This window comes from Cryptomeria japonica, chromosome 2, assembly GCF_030272615.1.
Source record: "Cryptomeria japonica chromosome 2, Sugi_1.0, whole genome shotgun sequence".
In the NCBI taxonomy this organism is placed as follows: Eukaryota; Viridiplantae; Streptophyta; class Pinopsida; order Cupressales; family Cupressaceae; genus Cryptomeria; species Cryptomeria japonica.
This window is the reverse complement of record NC_081406.1, coordinates 282,849,159-282,863,799: the sequence shown is the minus strand read 5'-3', so window position 1 is coordinate 282,863,799 and position 14,641 is coordinate 282,849,159.

Genomic DNA, 14,641 nt, shown 5'->3' with positions numbered 1-14,641 from the left:
CTGGAATTGGAAAAATTATCATTAAATTATTTATGCTTTTGAAATTTACAATTTTTTCATCAAAGACTTGAGTCCCCCAAAAACTTAAAAGCCAAAATGAGTGAGCCTCTGGCACTCAACCTGTTAGGGTTGAAGGACATAGGAAAAAAAAACCACAGGTAGTGGAATTGTTTGCAATTTTTCCCTATGAATCTGGCCCTCCTTCCATGTAGAATTCTTCAGACAGCATAAGCTGAGAGAATTTTTCAAGCCACATGTAGTTTGGAAAGTCGTCCAGGAGGAACCATTTCTGGAGGAAGTCCCTGCCAATTCATGCCCATTTTCTGTGACGCGTCAGCTACTCCGCATTCAGGTTTAGGAGAAACGGTTGCCTGGCCACTGGCAGTGTTTGGTCAGGGAGGAGAAGCTTGGATAAATCACTCACCCAAGCAATCCCCACCCCTACTTCTGCAAGAACGACAAGAGTAATGTCGTCTCCGAGGAAGTCTTCCTTAAAAACCTTCCTCAACGGCATCAGCATATCCACCTTGTCTCCTCCCAAGTCCAAAAGAGACACTAAGAAGCGAGATGTAAGGTCTGTGTTAACACGGTACCTATTTTTGTTTTGCAAAAATCCTCTACCTAGCACCATCTGCACAGCTTCATTGGTGAATGACCCAACCTCCTTGCAGACTGATTGGAGGGTTGGGTCTCTAACGGAGCCTAGAAAGGCCCTCTGGTCCTCGGTAGAAATGCTTCTCAAGTGGATGGGAGTGTCCATCTTGAGAAAATAGATTAACAAATTAAACAACCTGAGTAGTGAGCCTATAAACCTAAAATACCGCGAGCTCTGACGATTTATCTACTAAATGGCAAAGGCTAATTGAAGATGAAAGAAGCACAGACCGTATATAAATTGTTGAAGCTCTTGATTGTAATAATTACTTCTTTAACAATATTAACTGCTATAAATTTTTTTAAATCTTTCATATCTCTGCAAATCTTTCCCATAAATGCATGAGTGTGTGAAATTGGAAATAGCTATGAACCAGTACCAAATTGGCAAGTATCACATTGGAAGTTGTGGGGACAGAGTGGATTTCCATAAGTGAAAAGATATATATTTAATGAACAAAATTATCGATCATGATTCGTGACATTTGATACGTGTCTATTGAATCCAATTCCATTCTGGGCACTTTTTGGTGAGCTATGTTCTCTTCAGAAAATTGGGCTGAAATAAAACTTCAGCCATTGATATACAATCATCGAACGGTTTAAAATCATTGATAGATTTTAGGTATGTGTCACCCTTTATGTGTCAAAGAGGCCATGCTTATTGATACATCGTGCAGAGTCCGGACTCAATGTATTATGTGATGTGATGTGCCTTGTCTATTAATGGCAACGAATTTATGAAATCACCAATGAATTATATATTATACCATAAATAACAAAATATTCACCAAAACATTTAAATAATTTTCAAGCGGTGGATAAAAATCGCCAATACATTTAAATAATTTTTCCTTCGGAGTAAAAATTTTCGCTCATACAATTATATATTTGTTCCTTTTAACAATAATTATTCGCCTCCCACAATAAATATTTTCCCCATAGAACAAGGTATTATTCGCCAGAAATTTATGGCATTTTCGCACACTAGAAAAAAATTCGCCAATACAAAATAATTTTTTCGTCACTTAAAAAAAAAAATTCGCCATCGATATGAAAATTCCCCCCCGAAAATAATGTCTGATTCGCCAGGATTTTACACAGTTGCCCGGGGGGGTTTCTTAAAGTTATCCCTGCTCTTCTCTAATTCCTTCTGGAGCTTAACAATTTCTTCTTCCAAATTTTGATGCTCCTCCTTTTCACTCAAATCGGTACTAGTAGCTTCATAGATCCTCTTGGCCTCTTCCAATTGAGGTTTTAGATCTACAATTGTTTTCTTGGATTCATCAAGAGATTGCTCCAACATCTCTTGTTCTTCAACTGCAACCTTTTTCACCTTCTTTAGATCTCTTCTTGTTTTCTTCAACTCTTCCAAGGTGCTAATGAGCTCTTCTTCAAGACCCACTTTACCTTCTCCTTCTTCTTCATCTTCTTCCTGTACCGAGACACCTTGGGCCATAAAGAGGTTTGCTTTGACTTCTCCTTCACTGCAGTAGTCATCTGAGACACTCTCCTCATCTGTGAGATCATCTTTAGGAGTGTAAAGGCTTCTTTGTTTCTAGTTGCCTCTTCTTTCTTTCCAGTAGACATTCTTCTTTTTATCTTTACCGGATGATCTACTAACAATTTGTTGATCATTCACATCCTTATCGTTATAGGGACATTTGGTAGCAAAATGTCCTATCTTTCCACAATTGAAACATTTCAAGGGCAGCTTGCCTTTGTATTTGCTGGAACCCCTCTTGAGTCTTCTAACAAAGTTAGCCATGATATCATTAGAATCTTCACTAGTTCCATCTTGAGTAGAATCTTCTTTTCCTTTCTTTGATGTATTGAATGCAACTTCTTTCTTCACAGTCTCAGTACTGGGAGTCCTCATCTCATAAGCAATTAGGGAACCATATAGCTCATCCATTATAAAGGTTTTTTAGATCTTCAGCTTCTTCTATTGTTGAAACCTTTGTATCATACTTAGATGTGAGAGATTCGAGTACTTTCTTCACTACCACCTCATCTTTCACTTCTTCTCCAAGCCCTCTAATGGTGTTTGTTTTTTCATCAATCCTTTGGTGATAGTAAACAATCTTCTCTTCATCTCTCATCTTCAAACCCTCAAATTGTTCTCTTAATGTCTGTAACTTGGCTTCCTTGACTTTAGCATCACCTTCAAATATTTTCTGCAACTTATCCCAAGTTTCTTTTGTAGATAATCAGTGCATAACCTTAACAAACTCATTATTAGATAACCCACTAAGAATGACATTTTTAGCTTTAGCGTTGTTCTCATATTCTTTCTTAGCATCTAGATCAGTAGGGGGAACATTTGGGACTATATACCCATTCTTAACCGACATCCAAACATCAAAACCTAAAGAAGACAAATAGGTTTCCATCCTTCTACCCCAAAAGGCATAGTTGACACCATCAAACATAGGATCTTTTGGGGAGGTAGATTAATTTCTTTCCATTGTGTACAGTTGACATGATCTACCCAAGTTAGAGAACACTTTGAAAAAATAGGGCACCTAAGCTCTGATACCAATCGTTGGACACACTGGATCACTGAGAGGGTGGTGAATTAGTGATTTAAACACTTTTCTGCCAAAGGGATATACCGGTAGCATTTAAAAAAACAATGGGCAGACCGGTTACTCAAACAATATAGACTAAGTGTGAAGGAGGAATAGTTACACACACATAAAAAATTGCACCACATAACACCAGATATACGAGGAAAACCCAATCTGGGAAAAACCTCAGTCAGAATAGCTACTGGAGATCTTCTGCTCCAATCCAACCTCACAATGAAAATGATTTGATTACAATTTTAGGGCACCAACCCAAGGAGCACCAACTCAAAGGAGCTACAACCCCTGCACTAAGCACCAACTTAGTGATCAAATTGATAGATTTCAAATACAGTGATAAATCCTTGTTACAGATAAAGTTTTGTAACTCTTATGTACTCTCTTCTACCAGTTTCACCTTTACCGGTCACTTTCACAATCTCTTATTCTTCTCCCCCTCTTTGTCGGATCTCACACTATTCTTAACCTTTTCTGCCTTTGTTGGATCACACTTAACTTATGCAACATATCCACCAGTTCTAACTCTGTAGGTATTCCTTCCCTCTATATTCTTCACACACTCTACCAGTATGAACACTTTTACTGGTTTCCTCCCTACACTCCAGTATCACCCACACACACAATCACTTAGAATTTTGTTGTTTTGACTGCACACTTATCACCCTTCTTCACACTCTCTCATAATCAATCAAAGTATCAAGTTGGCATTTTTAAACTTGAGCCTTCCTACCAAAAACCAATTCAAATTTAGGGCAGTGGGGTTTCTTATCACCGACCAAATATGTCTTCAATCCAATCCAATATTCCTTGGATCGATCACCTGCATTGAGTAAATAAATATGTACATGTTTTTCATTTGTCCAATGTATGTATGCTAAAAATAGAAAACCTAACCCTACTCTTCTGCTTTGATTTTTGTCAACCACATTTAAGATCCCATTGTTTCTTGTTCGAGGTCATCCTGTAATTTGGTTCCATGCTTCGATCATGACGCCAATAACGCTTTGATCTTCCTCTATCATTCATTCTTTATCGAGCCACAAAACTTCTGATTTTGAATCTGCAAATCAAGGGGGACTTCATTAAATGCTTACCTATCCCTGGAACTACCTTGCCTCGATAATACAAACACACCTACATCTTCCTTCTTGCCACCTGGCATCCACATGAAAGACACATTGACATACGACCCACTCACTAACATAGGGTTGATTCATACTTGTTCAACTGGAAAATGCTTCTACTGGTACATACCCTTACCCATATGTCCAACACACTAAACATTTTCTCTTACTGGCAACACAACACATCGACAACTCACCTTATCCTCCGGTATACTACTTCATTGTGATCTTGTTAACATTATGCTTCTTCATCACAAACTAGCAGCCAACCTTCATACATACCAGTTTAATGCCTTGCCGGTATTTACTTAACATGCCAACACACTTCTTCATATCACCTCTTACCGGTGATAACTCATGCTGATACCATACCGATTGACATCAATCTCTAATGCCAACAAAATCCTACTCACTAGTTGACATTAATGAAAACTCAATACCAACAGAAACCATGTGGATTTTGCAACAAAAAATCATTGATTTGTTCACATGTGAATGAGCACAACAATTTTTCAAGAAGACTAGGTGAAAATTTCACCCTAGCCTAAGAAGAAAATATGGAGCTAAATATTGAGATATCAATGACAGTATCAAAAATAGTGGCAAGTAGAGTAGACAAAACATGAAATGAGGATGATCATATTGAAGAGAGATTAAGGACATGGAGGGGGGATAATATGGGAGGATGTTAAATGTCAAGTTCTTTAAAGTGAGGGATTATAGGATCATCTATATTAGTGGTTCGAGGAGAAAGAGAGGGCTGCAAAGGGGGACTGATGTGAATTGTAGAAGTTAGATGATTGTGAATGAAATTAGAAAGTCTATGTGAAATGGGCTATAGTGAAGTAAATAAATAGAAGGGCATTTTTTGACAATATTTTTAATTCTTAAATTATTTATTTTATGGTTTTTTATTTTGAGAGCAAGTGAAATGGATGGGGAGGGATCTAACTACTAATTTTATAAAAGGTAAGTGGAGTGAGTAAAAGTGAGGGGATCAACAAAGAAGTGTTATGGGTTAATTTATTGTGTTTTTATTGGATGAACTAGGAGATGATGATTTATGGTAGATCAAGGAGGCTCACAAGAGTTTAGAGCGGGATGGATGTGGACCATGTTCGGAATGTGAGAAGGCAATTTTGTTATTTATGGTTCCAAGGTTACACAAGTCTTTCCAAGGTTTTAAAATATTATTGTTGATGTCAAAAACTTGATTGTTTCATTATAATACCATGTAGATTATCTCAATTGAAGCTATGTTTTAGGGTTACATATTTTTCATATTCTCCAACATTGAATGTTTATGTTGGTGAGGTGTTGAGCTAGGTTTTCTACTAAAGCACTCCATTGTGAATTTTATGTTTGTGCATAACGATTTGAATGCTGATTGTGGAGTTTTGATACAAACATGTGACATATTGATCTAATATGAAAGGTATAAAATTTAAACTCATCTATCCAAGGTCTTCCCAAAATTAGATAGAATTATTATGGTGTAGACACCACATGTGCTAGGATTTGTGTAGTCTTGGAACTGATTTCGAGAGTTAGGATGATGTTTATTGGGTCACCACATATATTTCATTGTAATATTTTAAGGTTGTGTGAACAATTGGAGAGGTATCTCAATGAGTGTCAATGTTGTAGATGTATTATTTTATGATAATGTTAAAAGAAGAGTTTGAGTCAATTAACATAACTTCACAAGAATTTCTATTAACAATACCATTAAGGTTATTATCAATCAAATCCTACACTTTATATTTAAGGTTCATACAAACTTTTGTGTCATAACTAGAAACCCTATGATATTGGGAAGAGACACTAGGATCATAATTTTTAGGTAAAGGAAGTGAAGTGTTGAGAAGATGAAGTGGAGTGAGTTAAAAGATGTTTGCAAATAAGGCTTGGATCATGATAGTTTGGTAGGAATCCACTAAGATTGTGAATCATATGAATGGTCATGTTTTAAGGGAGATGGTGTTGGTGAGGATGAGAGGGAGGGTGAAGAAGTGATAATTATTGACCATAGTGGATAGTTTATGGTGATTGTGTTAACTACAAACTTATCATTGTTTAATGATCCCACTTATAGGACACCTTAATTTTTTTGAAATTTAATTTGTTTTATTTAATAATTTAATCCTTAAGAGGTTCAATATAAAGGAGTTTTATTGAAGGAAGTTCAATAAAAACCCCTAAACCCTATACCATATAAAATGGAGGGATAGGTAATGACCTAGAAAGGGGAGGGAGGGAGAAGAGGAGAGAAAAAAGAACAAAATATTGAGAGAGGATAATAAGGTATGGAGGGAGAGGTAGACATGGAGTGAGTGAGGGACCTAAGGAAGGAGGAGATAGAGAAGTTGTTGGCATATGCACACTCCAATGAGACATTGTAGGTGATTGAAGGTTTTGTCATTGATGGCAACCTTACAATCCTATGACACTGGCAAGGCATTACACCAGCATCAACAGATCACACTCTACACCGGCACTCAGACCACCGACATGGGCAGAAAGAAAGGAAGCATACCGACACAGAGGCCGACAAGATTTTTGATATGTTATATTTTGTTTATTATTGTAAAAACTTTGTAAGTCGACTTGGCAAGTTGTAAAATGACTCTTATATATAAGAGAGATCATTGTAGACATTTGTAAGTAAGGAATGAAGTAGAAGATCATGTTTAGGTGAAATAAGGCAGACCTATTATGCAAATTATAGGTTAAGGGTTTATGTAAGAAGCAGACCAGAAACCGGTACTGGATTTGGCATTATAGATGCTATTTTGAAGCAGTACAAGATACTGGATTTGTATAATCCATCATTGCAAGTCAGTGAGACTTCCCATTGAGCACTGAGCTCTAGGTAGTTGGCCTTCCTGCATGTGCAGGCCCCTCTTGTAAGTAATATTCTCTTATTGGCCAGTAAGTGAATATTGTGGGTCACAAATCCCACCGAGGTTTTTCCCACACCGGGTTTCCTCATTAAAATATTGTGTTATGGTGTGTTTCTTATGTGGTTTCTTTCATTTATTTTTATTGCATTATTTCTTGCATACTAGTACACTGTTATAATATGTTCTACATGTTTTAAGTTAAGAGATTCAACTCACCGGTCAGATACTGGTTCACCCCCTCCTCTCAGTATTTGTGGGAATCCTAACAATTGGTATCAGAGTTCAATCCTCTATTTTCAGAAGCCTAACAACTTGAGGAAGATCTTGACACCGGTAGATATGGAAAATCTGATGAAGCAACTAGAAGTAGCTCTTTCAGACTATGATATAGAAAAACTAAAAAATGTCAAACTAGAAGATGATCTAAAGGTAGCTCAGGATATTATTCAGGCACTTCAAGAAAATCTTACAATTTCAAGAAACAAGAGAAGAGAACTTTGTAAAAAGATGCAAAATAAGAATGATGAAAAGGAATCACTTAATGATCAGATAAGCAAGCTAAAACTGTAGAACATAACAATGAAGAATGAGATGCAGGATATGACTATGAGATTTTATAAAGAAATTGAAGATAGAAAGAAGAATGAAGAAGATTTTACCAGAAGACTAAGTGATGCTACAAATGAAAACACAAGACTTAGTTATGAAAATGATTTATTGAAGGCAGATCTGATGCACACGTAGAATGGCTCCAATGAACTGATGAGACAGAAAGAAGTCTTAGAAAGAGAACTAGATACTACAAATCAACATAAAGAAAAATTCAAGAAAAGCTCAGAGGAACTTGGTAACTTGCTGAAAAATCAAAAACCTAAAGGTGACACTTCTGGAATTGGCTTTGAAGTTGGTGAAAGCTCTGGCACTGCAAACACACAGAATCATGGCAAACCGGTAAGGCAACCTAATGCTTATAAATTCAATGGAAAATGCTTTAACTGTAATAAGTATGGACATAGAGCAAATGAATGTAGATCTAGAAACTATTAGAATATCAAGACACCCACCGGTCAATGTTCAAAATGCAACAAAGTTGGTCACAACTCTGAAAATTGCAGAATGAATGTGAGATGTTATGTTTGTGGAAGATTTGGACACCTATCTAATCAATGTAGACCACAAACCGGCATAGGCTATGGAAAAGCTATTCAAAAGAATAATGTGACTTGTTATGCATGTAACAAGATTGGACATATTGCAAAATTCTATAGAAGCAAAGGATCACCGACAGACAACAAAAGTTCTAGCTTGAAAGGTAAAGAAAAAGTTGAAGAGGTTAAGCAAGAATTCTCAAAACTATGGATTAGAAAAGTTGATCTAAATATTGGGAATACTCCTCCACCGATAGAACCAATCAACACTCCACCGATAGAACAGAGTAGTGCTCCACCGGCAGGAAGTTCTTCATCAAATTGAAGAAAGTTTCTTTGAGGGTTTGGCAATCTAAGGACACACGTGCTATTATTCCCTCGGTTAGAGATGAGAAGTTGGAAATTACTTCTATACTGGTAGACAATGTTAACTGACTACTTAACCAGCATGCATTAAATGTGGTAGATGGCAAATAAACATTATAAATTTGTGGTTTTGGCTCCATTTCACTTCACTGAGATTTCAAACATTCGAAGAGGGCTAAGGGATTTCGAGAAAAGAGGCAAGAACACTTCGAGCAATCAATCTATCCAAAGGTAGAAAAAGGTATTTATCATCATGGCATCCACCTCTGCACTTGAATATATAGAAAACCCTACCGTAGTCGAGGTTATAAAACACCCTAGGCCCGTATTTCAACTAGTTCCCAAGGTAGCAAAGAAAGATGACACTGTAGGTGCTTTTTCTCAAATTCTAAAAGGAGTTGTTTATGTTGAAGACCCCATAATTTACATTCATTGCAACATAAAGGAATTAGGAGATGAAGAGATCAAAACAATGTATAAATTTGTCATATGTGATAATTCTAGAAATATAAAATCGGAACATAAAATCATTGAAACCCTAGGATTTACTGAAATCCTCTGCATTCCTGAATTTTCCAAGGATGTGATTAGGATAGTCTTAAGCAGGGTACATGGTGAATTTTTCTGGTTAGATGCAATTCACAAAATTACCAAGGAAGCTGTGAAAGCTATCACAGGGTTACCTTCCACCGGTAAAAGACCAAACAAGACTAAGAAGGTCTCAAATGACCTAGTAACTAAACTAATTGGTGCAACATCAGATAGAAGGTCCTTGAGGGTAAATGATGTAACAGATATAAATGTGAGATTTGTTAGCATGATTTTAGGGTATAAAGCTACTCATGCAAATAGACTCAACTCAGTTTCAAGTTTATGCATTAAGAGTGCTTATGACATGATTACAGACAATGTGAAAATTGACATATGTGAATGGTTAAAAGATGAGTTAATTGACAACTTAGGCAAGATAAAGAAAGATAAGAAAGGAACTTTTAGGTTTGGTAATCTGCTTGTATGCTTGATGCTACACATAACCAAATAGGTTCCTGGTATAGGCTATAAAGAACTTGGATTTGATATACCAGTAGGAAAACTGTTAACAGAACTATTGAATAACATGGGTGAAGACAAAGAAAAGAACATTCATGATTATTTTCAAGCACTAAAGGTTAGGATGAACAAAAGAATCAAACTATCATAGAAGATTCTTGACAAATATAAGGATGATATATGTTTTGTAATAAAAAAGGATGAGATCTGGATGGAAGCAGTCATCCCAAGAACAATTTGAGTAATAGAGATGGGTTATGAGACTGATGATCATATAATTGAAACTTATGCTAAAGCACTTCTAGAATCACCAAATGAACCAAAGGAAGAAGTATTTGGTAGTGCTGAGACCATAGAAAAACAAATTCAATCTAAAAAGAGAGTGAAAAAGGTTGAAGCAATTGTGAGAAGAGGTTCTAGACAGGCAAAGGCTATTAAAGAAGATATATTGAAACAAACTGGTATCACTGAGGATGAGTTAGGAACTCTACAGCTCGAAACTCACCTATCAACGGTAGCTACTTCTTCAAAGAATGACATGCCTACAACTTTCAAAAGATTTGTAAGGAAAAGAAATCCTTCACCAACAACCACACCCTCACCTAGGAGAACTAGATAGAAACAGCAAGCAGTGAGATCTCCGGTTAGAAAGACTACACCAAAGAAGAAATTGACACCAAAGAAGAAGAAGACAAAACAAAACATGGCCCCTCTTAACATATTGCTAAATGAAATTATAGAGGAAGGGAAACTAAAGAATATAAATAAATTGTACAACACTTTGATAGTAGATGAAAAAGAACAAGTGGAAAACAGTGTTATTTTGCACATGGACATTTATAAGAAATTTTTTATGGAAGTGATAGATGAAGTACCAAATGAACTGTTCAAAAGACTGGAAGCAAGAAGACAAGTTGTTATAGAGCTTGATAAGAAAAACAAAATTGAAAAGTTACTAGTTGTTTACCCAGTAAACTCACCTAAGGAGATAGATGATTTAATGCAGAAGCCAACCGGTCAGTATTCTCTACTGCATACTGGCATATTGCTTTAATGGTTGGATGAGTTAATGAGGTAACTGAAGAAACAGAAAATACATGGTATATATTCCTAGTTGAAAAAGAAAAACAAGAAGAGTACATGAGCCACAAACCTATAAAGGTATATCAGAAGGAAAAGGACAAGGGTAAAGGAAAAATTGGTGGACCTCCTAGTATCCAAGTAAAAGACAACTTACCCCCACCTCCTTTGATTACATCACCGGTAATAACAACTACAGAAGATCAACTGGCAGTTGAAAGTATGAATATAGATGATATAAATCCTAATCCTGAAGTCCTATACACAGTAGATGTTGATACACAAAAGATCAACATTGTGGTAGATAAAGATATAACTGGTAAGACAGACATGGCTAGTGAGCCACCGGTAACTGAGTAAACTGATCAAACACAAGAGAAACCAACAGATGATAACATAGAGCAATAGATAGAGAAACAAGAAGAGAAAAAGGCTTTGGAATAGGTACAGGAATATATTCATGAAGAAACAGTGCAACCGGCAACAGGAGAAGTACAAAAACCATTGCTTAAGGAAATGCAAACACAAACAGACCTACCAGAGGTCACAACAAGCTTGGTTACTTCCTCAACTGATAGAGTTCAGAATGTTAGTTCATCATCAACAGGCTATAAATAAGCTAATATAACTGAAGTACTCTTAGATTCAATCAAAAGGATAACAGATTGTAGTTCACAAGCTTATAAAACTATAGATGACACAATTCCAATTTTGAAAAGGCTATCTCCTAACTGCAATATAGACAATAAAGATTCATTAAGTCAAATTGACATTTTGTCCAAGTACATCACTGAGAACACAGTGACAATTGAGCAAATAAAGGAAGAGGCATTAAAGGATAAGATGGAACTTGAAAAGCAAAAATTCTTTGAAAATCAGATAAAGAATTGTTCAAGGGAATTTGACACACTTCTACTGGAACTATGCAACTTATTAAAGGAATTTAAAACTTTGTATAAAGATACTTGCAAAACAAACTTTTTGATAGTAGACATAGATAAGAAGATGAGCAAGGTACAGGATGAAATCAATAAACTTGCAGATAATTTTGTTAACTCACCTGATACATTATCAGTTTTTGAACAGAAGATAACAAGTTTTGAGGAAGAGTTACTTAAGCTAGGAAGAGAAAAGGAGAGAATAGTGGATAAGGCAAAGAATTTGAGACTAAGACTGAGTCCAAGATTGGACTATCTAGCATTCATGCGGAAGGAAATATCTGAGGCACTTGTACAGGGACAGAGAACACTGGCAGAGCATATGTAGCACCTCACCAGTACAGTTCAAAGAACAGAGACAGTAAGAAGTTTATGGAGAGTATAAACTTGATTTTGGCAGATCTATTTCAAATTGTAACTACCCAGTTAGAAGGTTGAGGCTACAACTCTATTGACAACTTGAAAACCTTTGCCATTGATACCAAAGGGGGAGTAGTAGTATGAGAAAATAACCGGCAAAAGACTTATCTACTCAGGGGGAGCTCTTATATTTTTGGTAACATATTTTTGGAAATATTTTTGGATTACAGTTTTGGATACACTTTTGAATTTTCTCATGAGTGTTGCCATCAATGCCAAAGGGGGAGATTGTTGGCATATGCACACTCCAATGAGACATTGCAGGTGATTGAAGGTTTTGTCATTGATGGCAACCTTACAATCCTATGACACGGGCAAGGCATTACACTAGCATCAATAGATCACACTCTACACTGGCACTCAGACCACTGGCACCAACATAGAGGCCGACATGATTTTTGATATATGGGTACGTGCAAGCTAATGAGTCACAAATTCATGAAAGTCTATGCATTGGAAAACGTGCTCCACAAAACAGGCCCCCGTTTTAAAAAAATGGGGGCCCGTTCAAAAAAATGGGGGCCCGTTAATGGTTCGGCCTCCCGAGCCAAAAGGTCACGGGGTGCCGAAGCTAAATAAAATGGGCCCCCGTTTTGAAATTCTATTTTTACCATTTTTTTGGACAATTTTTCATTTTCACCGTGACAGTGAGTTGACAAGAAGAGATCAAAAATGGGCACCCATGCTGTGGTTTCCACTTCAAGCCTCCACCACTATCCCAGGTACACATTCAGTCATCTATTTTCACATTTCATAATTTTCTTGTATATTTTTCTTATTTTTTTGTGTATTATTTAGTTTTTTTTTATTATTTTAGTTTTTTTTTATAGTAGAATATAAATAAATTATTTTTTATATTTGTAAATTCTTGATTTTGATCTAAAATATTTTTGAACAGTTAACCCTAAACCATAATCAACAAATTTAGAAACCAAAACCAAACCTAGATAATTAACAAAACGAAATCGACACAAACAAAAAATCAAAAATGAAATGGAAACAAAAACAAAAACGTTCAAAAATGAAATTGAAATAAAACCGAACATATGTACCTAAATTGTTCTTAATCCTCATTAGGCAATACAAAAGTTACCACTAAATTGGAGTTTGGTTTACATAGGTTCATAAAGGAAGCTAATATGCCAAATATATAATTCATTAATACAAAATAAAAAATATTCTTGATTTATAATGTTGATTGATAATGAGTTTTCTAAATGGGGTGCTAATTATATATACATTCGAAAGATTTGAAAAATATAATTCCCAAGAAGTATTTTGAATATCTTTAGAAGTATATTGGTATATCTAGAATGTAATTTATATTATAAAAGATTTGATATATGATTTGAAGTTGGTAGATATTTTGAGGAAGATTTATTAGATTATGTTATGATTAAGCTAATATTAGAAGAATGGTTTTAACAACATCTTTTGGTTTTAAAAGGTGCACAAGGTTTGAAGTTGAAATCATATTCGATTGTATATAATATTAAATTGTTAAGGAGCTATTTTTTTTAAAATAGTTAATTTAAGATATTAGTTGAAGCTATTTGAGAACGTGAGATAGTCCTAATGAACACACGAATTAAATTAATGAACCTAGGACAATCACAATGAACATATGATAGTCCCAATGAGCCTCAAATGATCCTAATGAATGTAGGGCAGTCTTAATGAACCTAAGAAAGTCCTAATGAGCCTAAGAAAGCCATAATGAACTTGGGACAATCTTAATGAACCTAGGATAGTCCTAATGAACCTACGATAGTGTAAACAAGCCTAGGATAGTGTAAGAAAAAATCACTACAAAAAAGACCTCAAATGCGTTAAATGAATTTCCCAATAACGCACTCATGTTTATCTTTTTTTGGTCATTTGGCTACCTTTTTTTACAACATCTTGGTGTATACGCCCCTAAGAAGACCTTTTCCTCAAAAATTTCTTGGATCATGAACTCCTCATGTGCACCAAACATAAGTTGCCACTTGGAAGCTTCTAGTGCACACAATCCTTTCAATCAATCTACTCCATTGATCTCTCAAAACAATCTTAGTCTTTAATCCTCTATCCTTCATGACTATAAATAAATCATTATATGAGCTATTTTCAAGAACTCTTGTAATGCAATGTTATGTTGCCAATTTAAGCACCTTACATCCTATCTTGGTCACAAATCCATCTTGAAGCCATCAACCTTTAGCTACAACAAGAGTTTTCTTTCTGAGATACTATTGTCTTTCATCTTTTATACATTATCCTTTAACTCAATCTAAAGGTGGTACTTATGCATAGCATAATGGTTTGAAATTCATAGTTTAAGTCCTTTATTGATTTTTTATGCTTGCTTGCATACACATATATTGCTAG